Below are 12,793 nucleotides of genomic sequence, written 5' to 3'. Positions count from 1 at the left end.
GCACTGTCTCGGTTTTAGCACTGCAAGTCCCTTATCCCAAGAAACCCATCAGTCCTGGGCAATCAGGGCCCTATCGACAGAGCATCAAATGTAACTCGTGTGTGTGTGTGTGTGTGTGTGTGTGTGTGTGTGTGTGACATATTTATGTATATATCTATGACATGTATATATCATACATAGATATCCCAAAAAAACTACCAAAAAAAAAACAATAATAATAGGAGACTAATGTATTTCTTGCGATCTTTGAAAGATCACTTAGGTACAAAGAAAATTTAAAAATAGATTTGAACAATATAACCAATGAACTTGTTTTAATCCATACAATCGAATACTGTACTCCATGGAGAATAGACGTTTCTTTTCACCTCATTCCATTATCACTGGAAAACCTTCCATGTGTAGTTTATCTTGGAGGATAGGTCAGGATGAGTATTTGAAGGCAGCTTGCCATTCCATAGGTGCGCTTTGAGCCTGTGGGATTTTGCTGTCGTTGAAGACAGAAACAGTTTTTGGTATTACCACCTTAAAATTCTTTCAGGCTAAAACTATGGCAGTCAAGGTAGATGGAGTCAAATATTGGGGCTGCACTTTCTCTTCTAGAGATTCAAATTCTACTCCAAGAATCTTGGGTGTGTCCTTGTAAACAGTTCAAAATGCATAAACTACATAGAAGTCCTTTTTGAAGAAAAAATTTCTCAAGGACCCAGAGCTGACCTAAGTCACTTTTATTAAGATATAACTTAAATATGTACCTTCATAAAGACCAATTCTAAACACTTATACTTTATAGCTTTTACATAATTAAAATGCCGAAATAAATTGTGCAAATAAATACAACTATCAAACTTTAAAATATCAAATTAATTCCCTGCACCAAATAGTATTGTTTTTCTGAAACTACAACACCATTTTGGGTTTAACGATAGAAAGATGTAGCCTCAGGTATAGTTACCACATGTTATTTTCTGAATTTTGACTTCAAAAATATGAACGCAGACAATGCATAAAGCATGCTGTGCAAAACAACGTTAGAACCTCAACAATGTGTTTGCTACATGAAGATAATCAGATATCAGAATGAAAAATTCTATCAAACCATCCTGGAGTGCCAACATGAATGAGGTGCCATTTCATAGTAATAATCGCTAACATTTACTGAACCGGACTGTATACTCCAAGCATTTCACATGTCATACCTCTAACCCTCACAATATCGCTATGAAATCAATACCACAAATTTATCAACATATATCATAAAAGGAAACTGAAAAAAAGAGAGGTTGACTAACTTGCCCGAAGTCTCACAGCTAGTAAGTAGAAAAATGGATTTGAAGTCAGGCAGTCTGACTCCACTTAACAATGACACCAAATCACCTGTGTCATTGCTTTGGCCATAAGGGAGTTATTGGAGGATTATGGAGATCTAATCCAATTATTGCTGAAACCAGCAACAGCAACTTTTTCATTGTGTTTTTACTATACCACCTGCTGCTAATAAATTGCTGAGACTTGGTCCCTATGCAGGTAGAATTGGCATGAGAGCTGCATTCCTTGCCAACACAGCAGTGGTTACCAGGATCTGTTCTCTTGAGTTTGGCAAGCCTGTGCCCTGTGCCGGCTCGCCTCTCTTTCCACATGCCTCTGTTTCAATTCCCTTCCCTTCATCCGTGCTGTAACCTGAGCCACTGGGCCTGCCCCTGGCTCACATAGGAAGATAGAAAGGCAAACACAGTCCCCAGCACTGGTTTTGGGGTGGCCGTCAAGATCATCCACAACACATTTTTATTCATTATTTAAGATTATCATTGAAATGAAACCACTAATTTTAGAGAAGAAACAGATCCCTCAAAATACATATGCCGTCAGAACCGCAAGGCTATGAAAGACCTGTAGTGTGACATGAGCTCACACGGAGGGACACTAGAAGAAAACAGCCAAAGGCCACTCACCCTTGTGTCTGACAAAAACATAATTGAAGACATCATTCCAAACACTGTAACATATTTGAAAAAAGTTCCTTTTTGTTCTTAGAATCAAGAATTGTTGTGCTTCTCTTAAGAAGTTTTTATTTTGTATCTGTATATTCTAGCCATGTGATGTTTTGTGTTTCATGCTTTTCCTGCACAGCTCTTATCACAATTTGTAATTAGGAGTATATATTCACTGGAGAGATTTCTTCATGAATGTCTGTTTCTTGCATTCGTCTGTAAGTGCTGTCAGGGCAGAGACCATGTCTGTGGCTCACAGAACATGGCATATAGTAGGTCCTCACTGAATGCTTGTTGAGTGAATGAACGAAGGAATGAGTCAACAAATAAAACATATGAGCCGTGGGCTGGTCGATTTCCCTTTTTGCTACGAACTATGAGAAAGCTGAGAGCTGGAATTGTTTCCCTCTCATGAAAGGTATAGAGGGTCTTATGCTTGTATTTTTGTATTTGTCTCATTCTTAATACCATTTTATGTCTCTACCCTTAGTTTCCTTTTTTCTTTCCCATCTACTACTTGGTTAGTCTGCTTTTCTATATTTTATGAATTCCTTAAATCCCTTGTGGAACAAACTAGGTAATAAATATATTTATGAAAGCCTTTTTTACATTTATTTAAAATCTTAACATTAAACTCTCTGCCAACAAACATAGTTGATCACCTGTAAACTCTTAAGAATAGCTGCGATTTACTAATTCCAGCACTATACTTCTATTTAAAGCAAATTCAGCCCAAGCCTAGAAACTACATGTGGAGTGTCATTTCAGGCCGTGTTGTGTATTGTGTATGTGACAAGCACATTTCTAACAGGGCTAAGCAATTTGATGGACAAGAAAGAACATAGGGCTTGCTACAAAAATTTTATGGATTTAGATCAAAGAATGTATCATTAGTGGTTCTCCAAAATGTATTGACATCATGCTAGTACTGAAAAGTATGCTTTTACTGTGCCCATTGTGGGTGGGGGTTTGGGCAAGATCCTGGTCCACAGGTATTGAGAACGTCTGGTCATGTTGCAGAATGAAGGTACAACATTATAAAGTGAAAATATTAAATGGCCTAAAAATCTTTAACATATACTATTCATATGCCAGTGGGCAGTGTGACTTGTAAGTCTGAAACTTCAGTTGCCTCTCAGGTTTTATTCATTTAAAGCACTTTCACTTCAAATGTTGACCAATTATTTTTCCCTTAAAATGAAACATTATTTTCACATCCCATTCATGAGGACACACCTCACTGCCCAAGTTAAAAACCTCATGTATCCCAGCGGGACCCACACCCTACACGTGAAAGAACTGAAGTCCACCGTCTCCAATCACCGGCTCCCCGCCTTTGGGGCTACTCATACAATACTCATAAGTGTCCATTTAGGAAACTGAGATTTGATTTCTGTTATTTATAAGGCTCATTTGAGTCAGTTGAGTCTTAAACGACAAACTGCAAGAGGAGGGAAGAGTGGGCGTAAAGAAACAGATGGGTGATAATCATGTGTCACAGATAAATGACAATTTTTAAAAGAATTTGATAGGGTGTGGGTTGGGACTTTTTTCTTTCTCTCCCCCCTCCTTTTATTGGGGGGGTGGGGTTGGGGGCAGGGGTGGAGACTAGAGAAGAAAAGGAAAGGGGAGAAAAGGCAAGACAATAGGCTAGACCCTAGCGCCTGATCTGCACCCTAAAGCAGCCTGCCCCTCCCACCCTTCCCCCAACACCAGGTAGGCTGTGGTCGTGATTTCAAAACAAGCAGACGCTGGCCCCTGCCTCTCGGACCGGGGGTGTCCTCCTCTCGTAGTGCAGGAGGGAGGGGAGGCCGGGAGGGGGGGGTGGTGAAGGGAGGGAAGCGGGAAGATGGAAGCTAAGAGATGAACAGACTAGCAAGACCTCCTCGGGGACAGTGGCCTTTTTTCCCCCTCCAAAGTGGTGGAGTTCCATAAAAATCCAAATCCACCGGGACCCGCACATTTGCCAGCTCTCCTGCTCCAAAGGCAGGCGGCTGGCGACGCCGCACCTGCTCACCCCGCAGCGGCGGCGGGGCTCGTCGCCGGGGCGATGGCGAGGCTCGGGGAGCGCGCCCAGCCACGCTGAGCGCGCCTAGCACGACACCCCGGGAGGGCGGCGGCTCGGCAAGGCGCCGCTGGCCACCCTTCCGCCGGGCGGAGAAGAAAGCCCCACCTGTCAGATGTTGCGCTTAGAGGTAGCGGGTCCGACCGTCCCCAAGCAGAGTCCAGCGCTCTGCATGTAGCCCGGCTTTCCAAAGAACCTCCAATGTTACATCATCAACAGAAACCTTTAGGCAAAAACACAGCCGCGGGGAAGGGCTGCATCGCAGACGCACTCGCTAACTGACGCTCACCGATCTGGACCAGCCAGCTCCCGCACGGTGGAAGGATGCTGTAGGGTCTCAAATTCCATTAAAATAAACAAAACCAAGGCAAGCCTACGGTGCCCATGCCGGAGACGGGCTTACCTTCTGCACGGCTTTTTATCCATCGCTGATCTTCCACTGTGAGCTGTTGTTTTCTTTTGTCTCGTCTTTTCCTTCTTCTTTTTGGGATCTGATCAACAAATGCACCCAGCTAGTCTGCAGAGAAATGTTTTCTCCCCATCCTGCAGCCCTGCACTTGTCAGAGCTGCCTGGAATTCCACCAGCAATGCAGTTTCTCCGCGTCACTGGTGATTACAGACAACAGAGACTGTCAGTCCTTGACAAAAGGCGTTCGTTCCCGCTCGTCCCTTACAGCCCTGCAGTGAGAATTAAATCCAGTTCCCGCATGAGGCTGGGAGGAAATGAGAGTTCTCCTGGCGGTGCGCGCTGACAAAAGGACGTTTGGTGGTGCCCACAGCGCCCCCTCCAGCGGGCCGCTGCCCGTCCGCCCAGGGCCGCTGTGCTGCAGTGCCCCCGCCCGCAGTGCCTGCTGCCCGGCGCTGCCGCAGTCCCGCCGCCGCTGGCCTCTGCCCACGTCCACACCAGCACTACGAACCGCCACAAACAGCCAAGAGCCAGTATGAGGATTTTGTTACTAGGAAGAAAATCTGAAAGGTGAGCTCCCTTGGAGAATATATCCTCCCTGGGGTTTAAAATTTTTTAAAAAGAAAGAAAGACAGAAGTCTTACACCTGAAATATTTTTTGTGTATGAGGGACATCTTGCCTTTAGAAGGTAACACTATTAATGATTTTAATAGCAATTGTAAGACCATTTGAATTCCAAGCCAAGATTATCCGTATCCTAATTCTGATTCCATTTTCAAAGAGAACAAAATTTTTATTGTTGCCCTGCCCTCTGGGACTATAGGCCCAGCTCCCTCCAATTCTCACTACTTCCTCCTCTCACCCCTTTCCCCTCCTTAATCAGTCACCCATAGGAACAGGTAGGTGTTTAGTGAATGGGGAACTGGATGGAGAACCAGAGTCCTTGGTCACAGTCTCAGATTTGCCATTAACTAGCTGTGACCTTGATGAAGTCATTTAACCTCTCTGGGCTTTTTTGTCTTCCTCTGTAAAATGACGTCCTAATACTCCCTGACAGTGTTTCTCAGGGAGTAGGGCCATCAAAGTGGCAGCATGGACGTTAGACCCCTCTAATCTCTACCAGCTCCCCTAAATCAACATTCACTCTAAGTGTTTCTAAAAAATGTGAGTGCAGAGCAAGTACAGCTTCCAGGAAAGCTCCCAATCAGATCATGGCCCCTCTGCTCCTTCTAGGTTCTGGGGCATCACGGCTTTTAGACACCCTCATAGAAATCACCAGACCCCACCACAGTGCTGCTGCAGAATCAGTCTCTGGAGGGCCCAGGAATCCGTATTATTAACAAGCATCCCTAGGGACTCCTTCGCACACTAACATTTAAGAAATGCCATTCTATGTGAGCTACTACTGATGTAGGAAAAGAGAAAATGTCCAGCACAACAACCCTAGAACAACTAGCAGCCTTTTCGTTTCAGATACCAGAGTAAGTTTTGTCTTTCTGCTCCAGTCCCTCCAGCCCCTCCAGCCCCCAGTCTTTACACCCTCCTTCCCCACTCACAGCTTCTCATTCATTCGCATTTCGTCTTCAGGATCACTGAGTCCACAAGCCCTTTCCCCACTGTCCTGTCAAAACCTACTAGAATTACAAGCAGCTCAGCCACTGGGACCGAGGTCTGTTTGGCCTGAACCAGGAAGTGATGTGTTTATTGACACTTCAGGCAACTGTGCGCTATCGGTATGAACTGATAATATCTCGGAAGTCAGGAACACCTTCTCCAGAGCCCTGAAATCACAGCGCTGGTGGGTACTTCTCTGAAATAGAACCCAAAAAGGGAATAGAGAATTTCTGTTTAGTCCAGAAATTGCAGGTTTCATAAATCCCTTTGGTCATCTCTATCACGCAGAAATTTTTCTTCCTAGTGTACTATTTAGCTTTCTCAAGAGCCAGCAGTCTCTTGTTGGCTCCTGACACCGTCCTGAGGGCTTTGCATGCATTTTTATTTATTTAATCCTCACAAGAACTCAATAAGGATGGTACTATTATTACCCCATTTTACAGATGAAGAGACTGGGGCACAGAGGGGTTAAGTAACTTACCCAAACTTGCACAGTTAGTGAGTGGCTGAGTCAGGCTTCAAACTCAAGCACTGTGGCTCCAGAGCTTGTGAGCCCTAACCACTGCCCTGCACATGGCCTTCAGAGAAAACCAAAAAAAAAAAAAATTGATTTAAAAAAAACAGAACTAGTACAAGACACTGATAAAGTTGATAAGGCTAATATGATATACTCTCCTTTTCCCAAAAAAGTGATTCTGCTCTCCTAGCCATCAGAGTAAAACAAAAAAAGAGAGAAAAAAGAAAAAAACAAATCCCTCGTTTCTCCCAGATGCCAACTGAATATGATACCTGAATATGACAAGTGCTGGGAAGAGTAGCACCATCCTATGGCTGTAGGAATTGTTCAAATGCCAGACAGGAAACAAGATTTCATTATATAAATTTCTATATTAACAGCCTAGATGGAATTTTAGTTGAAGATCCTGAGGTTCTCGCTCAATTCTAAATTCACTTTGAAATCCAATTAAAGGAACCACCACTGTAGGTGGCTCCACAGCCTGGCCCAGGAAGACCATTAGGATGTAGAACCCACACTGCAGAAAGTCCAAGATGCCTGGCCCTTAACTAGGGAAAAGAAGCATAGGAGACTCCATGTCAGACCCAAAAATTCACATTTGGCTAGCCCCCAGTGGCCAGATAGTTTAAAATTAGATTTTCTGACTGATTTGCAGTAAAATTATTTCTAATCTCCAAGTCTCTTGACAAAAATGTTTTTGGCCAACAATAACTTGTAAAGAGAGCAAAACAGCAGTTTTGTAACAGACACCTACAGGGCCCCCCCTCAGTGTCCATGTCCTTGTGTAATCCCCTTCCCTTAGGTGCTGGCAGGACCTGTGATTTGTTCCCAACTAACAGAATAGAGCAAAAGGGATGGGATGTCACTTCTGTGATTGCATTACGTAAGATTCTTCATCTTGCTAGCTGACTCTCTTAATTGTCTTATTGGCTTTAATTAAGCAAATAGGCATATTAGAAAGAAACACATGGTAAGGAACTGAGGGCAACATCTATCCAACAGCCAGCTAGAAACTGAGGTCCTTAGTCCAAAAGTCCTAGAAGAAATGAATTCTGCCAACAACCACATAAGACTAGAAGTAGATCCTTCCCCAGCCAAGCTTTTAGCTGAGACCCCAGGCCAGACCACCACCTTGATTTCTGCCTTGAAAGAGACCTTGAAGCAGAGGACTCAGCTAAGCCATGCCCAGGTATGATGCCTGACCTGCAGAAACTGTGAGATAATGTGTTGTTTTAAGTTAAGTTTGTGGTCGTTTGTTACACAGCAGTACATAACTAATGCAGTGCCTCAGCACTCTCCAGGCTCAGGCATGCTCACCAAGGGCCTTCCATGGGCAAGTTGGAGGTGCTGGAGGAATTGACACTCCAGCAGAGCAACTCTCAACCAATGACCATCAGGATTTAGTGGATCAACAGCCAGGGTCCCTCATCTCTGGGTGTTGGGAGGACACATCTGAAGCATGTTGTGCTCAGTCTCCCTGAGTGCCTCAGCAGAGCTGCGCCCCAGCTGCCCACATGCATCTTTCATAGGCTGCTTGTCTTCCCCATATCACCTTTCCTTCCCCTTGTTGGTGCTTCCTGGGCTTGCCTCCCAAATCAACTACAAATCATGGCCTACTTTTAGGGGAACCCAATTTAAGACAGTCGGTGAGGGGAAAGACAGTGATTTCAAAGCAAGATAAAGTCTAGATCTCTTGAAGACACCACTCTCCCAAGTGGAAGTTCAGCCAGCCCTGTAGCCGAGGCCTGCTGTGGAAGGAGAACTGGGAGTCCAGGACCTCAGGCTGCAGTCTCGGTCCCCATGACTGTGTGGCCTCAGGAAAGATTCTGCCCCCGGGGGTTTCACTTCCCAGCTGTAACGTGAGGGTAACTAGTACTTACCTTCTGTTATGGGCTACACTGTGTCCCCTGCCAATCCATATATATTGAAGTCCCAACCCCCAGTACCTTAGAATGTGACTTTATTTGGAGATGAGGTCTTCAAAAAAATCATTAATAAATGAAATAATTAAAATATAAAAAGTGAGGTCTGATGGGTGGGACCTAATCCAATAGGAATCTTTATAAGCAGAGAAATGTGGACATAGATTGACACAGAGGGAAGACCATGTGAAGACACAGGGAGACGACAACCAACTACAGCCAAGGAGAGAGGTGTCAGAAGAAACTGACCCTGCTGACACCTTGATCTCTTGAGCTCAGACACTTTTCTGTTGTCCAAGCCACCCAGTCTGTGGTACTTTGTTATGGCAGCCCTAGAAAACACATAGTCCCACCCAGGGTAAGGACATGAATTTGGGGAAGTCGGGTACAGAATTCTATAGACTGAACTGTGTCCACCCCTAATTCATATGTTGAAGCCCTAATCCCCAACGTGACTATTTGGAGACAGGGCTTTTAGGTCATTCTGGTTAGATGAGGTCATGAGGGTGGGACCTTAATCCAACAGGATCGGTGTCCTTATAAGGCGAGAGAGACCACCGTTTGTTCACTTGCACTCTCTCTCCACCTTGTGAAGCCAGAGAGGAGGCAGCTGTCCCCACAATCCAGGAAAAGCGTCCTCACCAGAAGCCAAACCTTTCCGTCCTTGATCTTACATTTTCCAGTCTCCAGAACTTCAAGTATAAATTTGTTGTTTAAGCCACCCAATTGGTTGTTTAACTATTTGTTATGGGGGCCCAAGCTAATATGTGTTCTGTGCCTTGGTTTCCCATCTGTAAAACAGGGATAACGGTGGCCATCTAGCAAGAGTGCTGTGAAAAACATTAACATGTGTGAGGTAGGTGAACAGAATCTAGCATATAGTAAGTGTTCTGTCTTTGTGGGCAGCTGTCATAAAGATGGAGACAGTCTCTATGCTCAAGGGGCTTTGGGGTCTAAATTGCACAAAAGTGCCACATGGCCTAAGCTGGATACTGAGATAATCTTGAAAATTCTCACTCCCATTGGCCAAAACTTATAACACCACATTCTTCTAGCTTTAATTTGTATTTCTCTTAAAGGTTAATTTCCCCAGGAAGGGTAACAGTGATGAAAACAAATGGAATGAAAGATATTAGGTGTAGGACCTAAGAAGATAAGGCTAGAAACCTCTGGAGGATTTGAAGAATGAGAGTGAAGGCTGAAGGCCCTGAAGCCTATTTCTTCAAAGCATTAATTAAGGAGAAAGTAGAGTTGAGTAGATTTGTGACAGGCAAGGCCATTTAAAGGGCAATTATAAACTGAATTATCACAAAATGTTTTTTAAAAAATACTCCAAAACTTTCAAAACTGTTTTATTTGTCTCTGGAAAGTAGGCCTGGACCAGCTTGTTCACTTTTCACACTTGGGGAAGCCTGAAACATAGAAGAGAATTTATTGTAAATAGTTAAAGGATAAAGACAGACAGTTCACACAAGAAATATCTCAAAAAAAATTAATTTCATTAGTAATTAAAGATATTTAAATTTAAATATACCAATTTTTACCCATTAAATTCTGGGACCATTTTTAATAGATCCCAATGTTGGCAAGAATCTGATGAAACTGGCACTCTTACACACCTGTGGTACTAGCACCAAACATCAAGTCACAGATTGTACCTACCGGTGACTCAGGAGTTCGACTTCTGGGAATCTATCCTAAAAATTTTTTTAAATTTATAAATACAGAAAGAAGAGGTTATTTGCCATGTTTATGAGAACAAAATCCTGAAAACAACTTAAATGTCCAACAATTAGAAAACTGTCCCATTTCATGGGCCATTAAAACTTGTTATAAAGTTGACTATATAGTAACCTCTAAACATGCCAATGACAGAATAAAACAGAACACAACACTGTGTACCATAGGATAATTTCTTAATTTGGTTGTATAGAAAAACTACTTGGAAGCATTTTAGTATATTTCCATTAGTGGTTTTACTAAGATCATTTTGTATCATCTCAATTTTCTGATATCCCAACTTGAAGAAGAGACAGATGCATGACTAAAAAATAAAATCACTCAAATCATGGTCAGGCAGTTCAGATACTGGAACCCAGATGTATATCACTATGGATAATAAAATATTGCAACCAAATGCTTTAAGTTAAAAAATTTATCTATTTCCTAGTTTGCTCTCATTTACATTTCAAGGGTGAGTTCCGAGAGGGAGTTAAAGAGTTTAACACTATTACCCACAACCCACAACTCCAATCCTTCATTGGCTCACTGGATATTGGGCCAGTGACTTAACTTTTGTTCCTTAGTTTCCTGACATAGAAAATGGATATAATTATTTGTGCATCACAGGGTGGTTATGAAAACTAAATAGGTTGATAGGTATAAACTGCCAGGAACAGTGCCTGGTGCAACATAATAGTATGGATGCTGGTCATCCTTTCTCTGGCCTAGATCAAGCTTTTCACTATGTATGTGATCAAGCTTTCTTTTCTTGAGTTCTCATTTGGCTTTAGACATTTTATTTAAAAAATTTTTTAAGTTTTCACATATCTATGTTTTAAACCTAAGAGATAAATTCATATATTGTTGTGTTTACCTAAAGAGCCTATATCAGCCTATAGTCTATTATAGTTCATTGTCTTAGTTTATTTTTGTCTTAAGAGTTATCTGGAAAATTCCAGGAAGGTAATATTTAAGTATCAGATTATGAAAACTTGAAGTTTATTGGTGTTGTCTTATTCTCACAGTTCATTTTTAAAATATCTGTTGGCCTCATCTAAGTCCAGCAGTTAAATATCCAAGAAGAGTCTGGTCTGAGGACTAGAAACCCAGCTTCCTGCTCAACTCCTTTAATGAAGCAGGTGTGCTCCTGTTGTTTGTGTAGCTGGATAATCTGACACGTTATCCAATGGACTTTTCCCTCCATCTACTGAGCCAAGGCTTGGGGATTGGGATAGGGGGCCTGCAGATAGATAACGAACAGAAGTCCTCACTTGCTCAGCTTTAGAATTCAGTGCCCAGCTTAACAAGAGTCTGAAAAGCAAGACTCTCATTTGAAACAAAGCTGACTTTATTGAATGTGTGGGTTCTAGTGGGCAGAGCTCACCAGGTAGGCATAGAACAGGAAGGAGACAAGGTACGAGAGGAAGACTGCCTACAACCAGGAACTGAGATGCAGGTTGAACCAGAAGGATGTAGTTATTCAGAGGGGATGGAACTCCTGTGCAGAAGCTGCCTGATCCCTAGGAAGGGCCCCTGTACTGTGCCGTCCTGGGCCTTGACCCAAGGCAATAGAACCCACGACACTTAAAGTAGAATCTGAGGGAAGCAAGGATTTGCACCAACTGTTTGGGACGTTGCCTCTCAGAGGAGTTTAGTGGCCACATGGCTGAGGGACATCACCATGTATATGGGGATGAGGGCAGCCTCCTAGCCCATTTTGAAGTGGCAAAGCCAGAGAGACCAGAAGAGGCCTGGGTTCTGAGTGCAGAAGGCCCAGCAAGTCTGGCCTAGAGAAAAGAGCCACAGTGGGGCCATGGACATACACAGGGGATATCAGCTCAGCAATACCTAAGACCAGGGGCCAGAGGACCAGCTGGGGTCAGAGGAGGGGAAATACATATGAGAGCTTCCATTCCCGCCTCTACAGTGCATACATATCGTCCCCACGGTAGCTAGAGGAGGAGGAGAAGTGGGGAGATCACTTAAGAGGCAAAGAGCTCCCATCGGGATTCTGAACATTGAAATGATTCGGTATTTATTCACTCAAGAAAAATAGACTTTAATGGGGCAAAATAAAGAGTTTTCCCACCATCTGAGTCATAAGAGTCTCACTGGGTTCTCAAGACTAAGTGGAATACAGTGTAGAAAGTTACATTTCTTTCCATCTAAATTGTGCTCAAAATCGTCCATCCTGCTTCCGTGTGTGAAAGTGCACACAGGACCCGGGCATCAGAACCCAGCATTGTGACCACAGCCTTGCCGTCTCAAGTCTGGAGGGAGAGCCATACAGATGATCTTCCAGCAAATGAAGATCCTTTATAATGAGCAGGGCTTTGTCCATCAAACCCCATGTGGCCTGTCTCTTCCCTTGGAGACCTGGCCTAACCTGCATGATGCAGGGGAACTTGGTTCCTCTAATCTCAGAGCACCCCCAATGAGGCAGGTGCCCAGGCCTGTATGCCACACCCGAGTTGTTGGAAGGACACATTCCTGGAAGGAAATATCCTCCAAAAAGGAAGAGAGTGATCAGAAGACCAGAAGAGTTCCTGAAAATA

The 12,793-nt window shown here is 43.4% G+C and overlaps 1 protein-coding gene and 1 long non-coding RNA gene across 3 annotated transcripts in view; one reads left to right on the top strand and one right to left on the bottom strand.

Moving 5' to 3' along the window:
- Positions 1-4,596, bottom strand: part of ADD2 (adducin 2) — a 99,309-nt gene extending 94,713 nt beyond the window's left edge. The window contains exon 1 of one of the 2 annotated variants that reach the window (XM_088796097.1): positions 4,460-4,596. The gene's annotated coding sequence lies outside the window, so the exon portion shown is untranslated. The remainder of the gene's footprint in view (positions 1-4,459) is intronic. The other variant, XM_088796099.1, reaches the window with a different exon arrangement.
- Positions 4,597-4,894: 298 nt separating this feature from the next.
- Positions 4,895-12,793, top strand: part of LOC141571561 (uncharacterized) — a 29,933-nt gene continuing 22,034 nt past the window's right edge. Inside the window, exon 1 of the long non-coding RNA XR_012496400.2 lies at positions 4,895-5,032. This is a non-coding gene — a long non-coding RNA (uncharacterized LOC141571561). The remainder of the gene's footprint in view (positions 5,033-12,793) is intronic.

This window comes from Rhinolophus sinicus, chromosome 2, assembly GCF_057876585.1.
Source record: "Rhinolophus sinicus isolate RSI-liver-muscle chromosome 2, RSI-T2T, whole genome shotgun sequence".
Lineage (NCBI taxonomy): Eukaryota > Metazoa > Chordata > Mammalia > Chiroptera > Rhinolophidae > Rhinolophus > Rhinolophus sinicus.
Note: the sequence above shows the minus strand (reverse complement) of the source record. Positions and strands in the feature narration are given on the sequence as shown.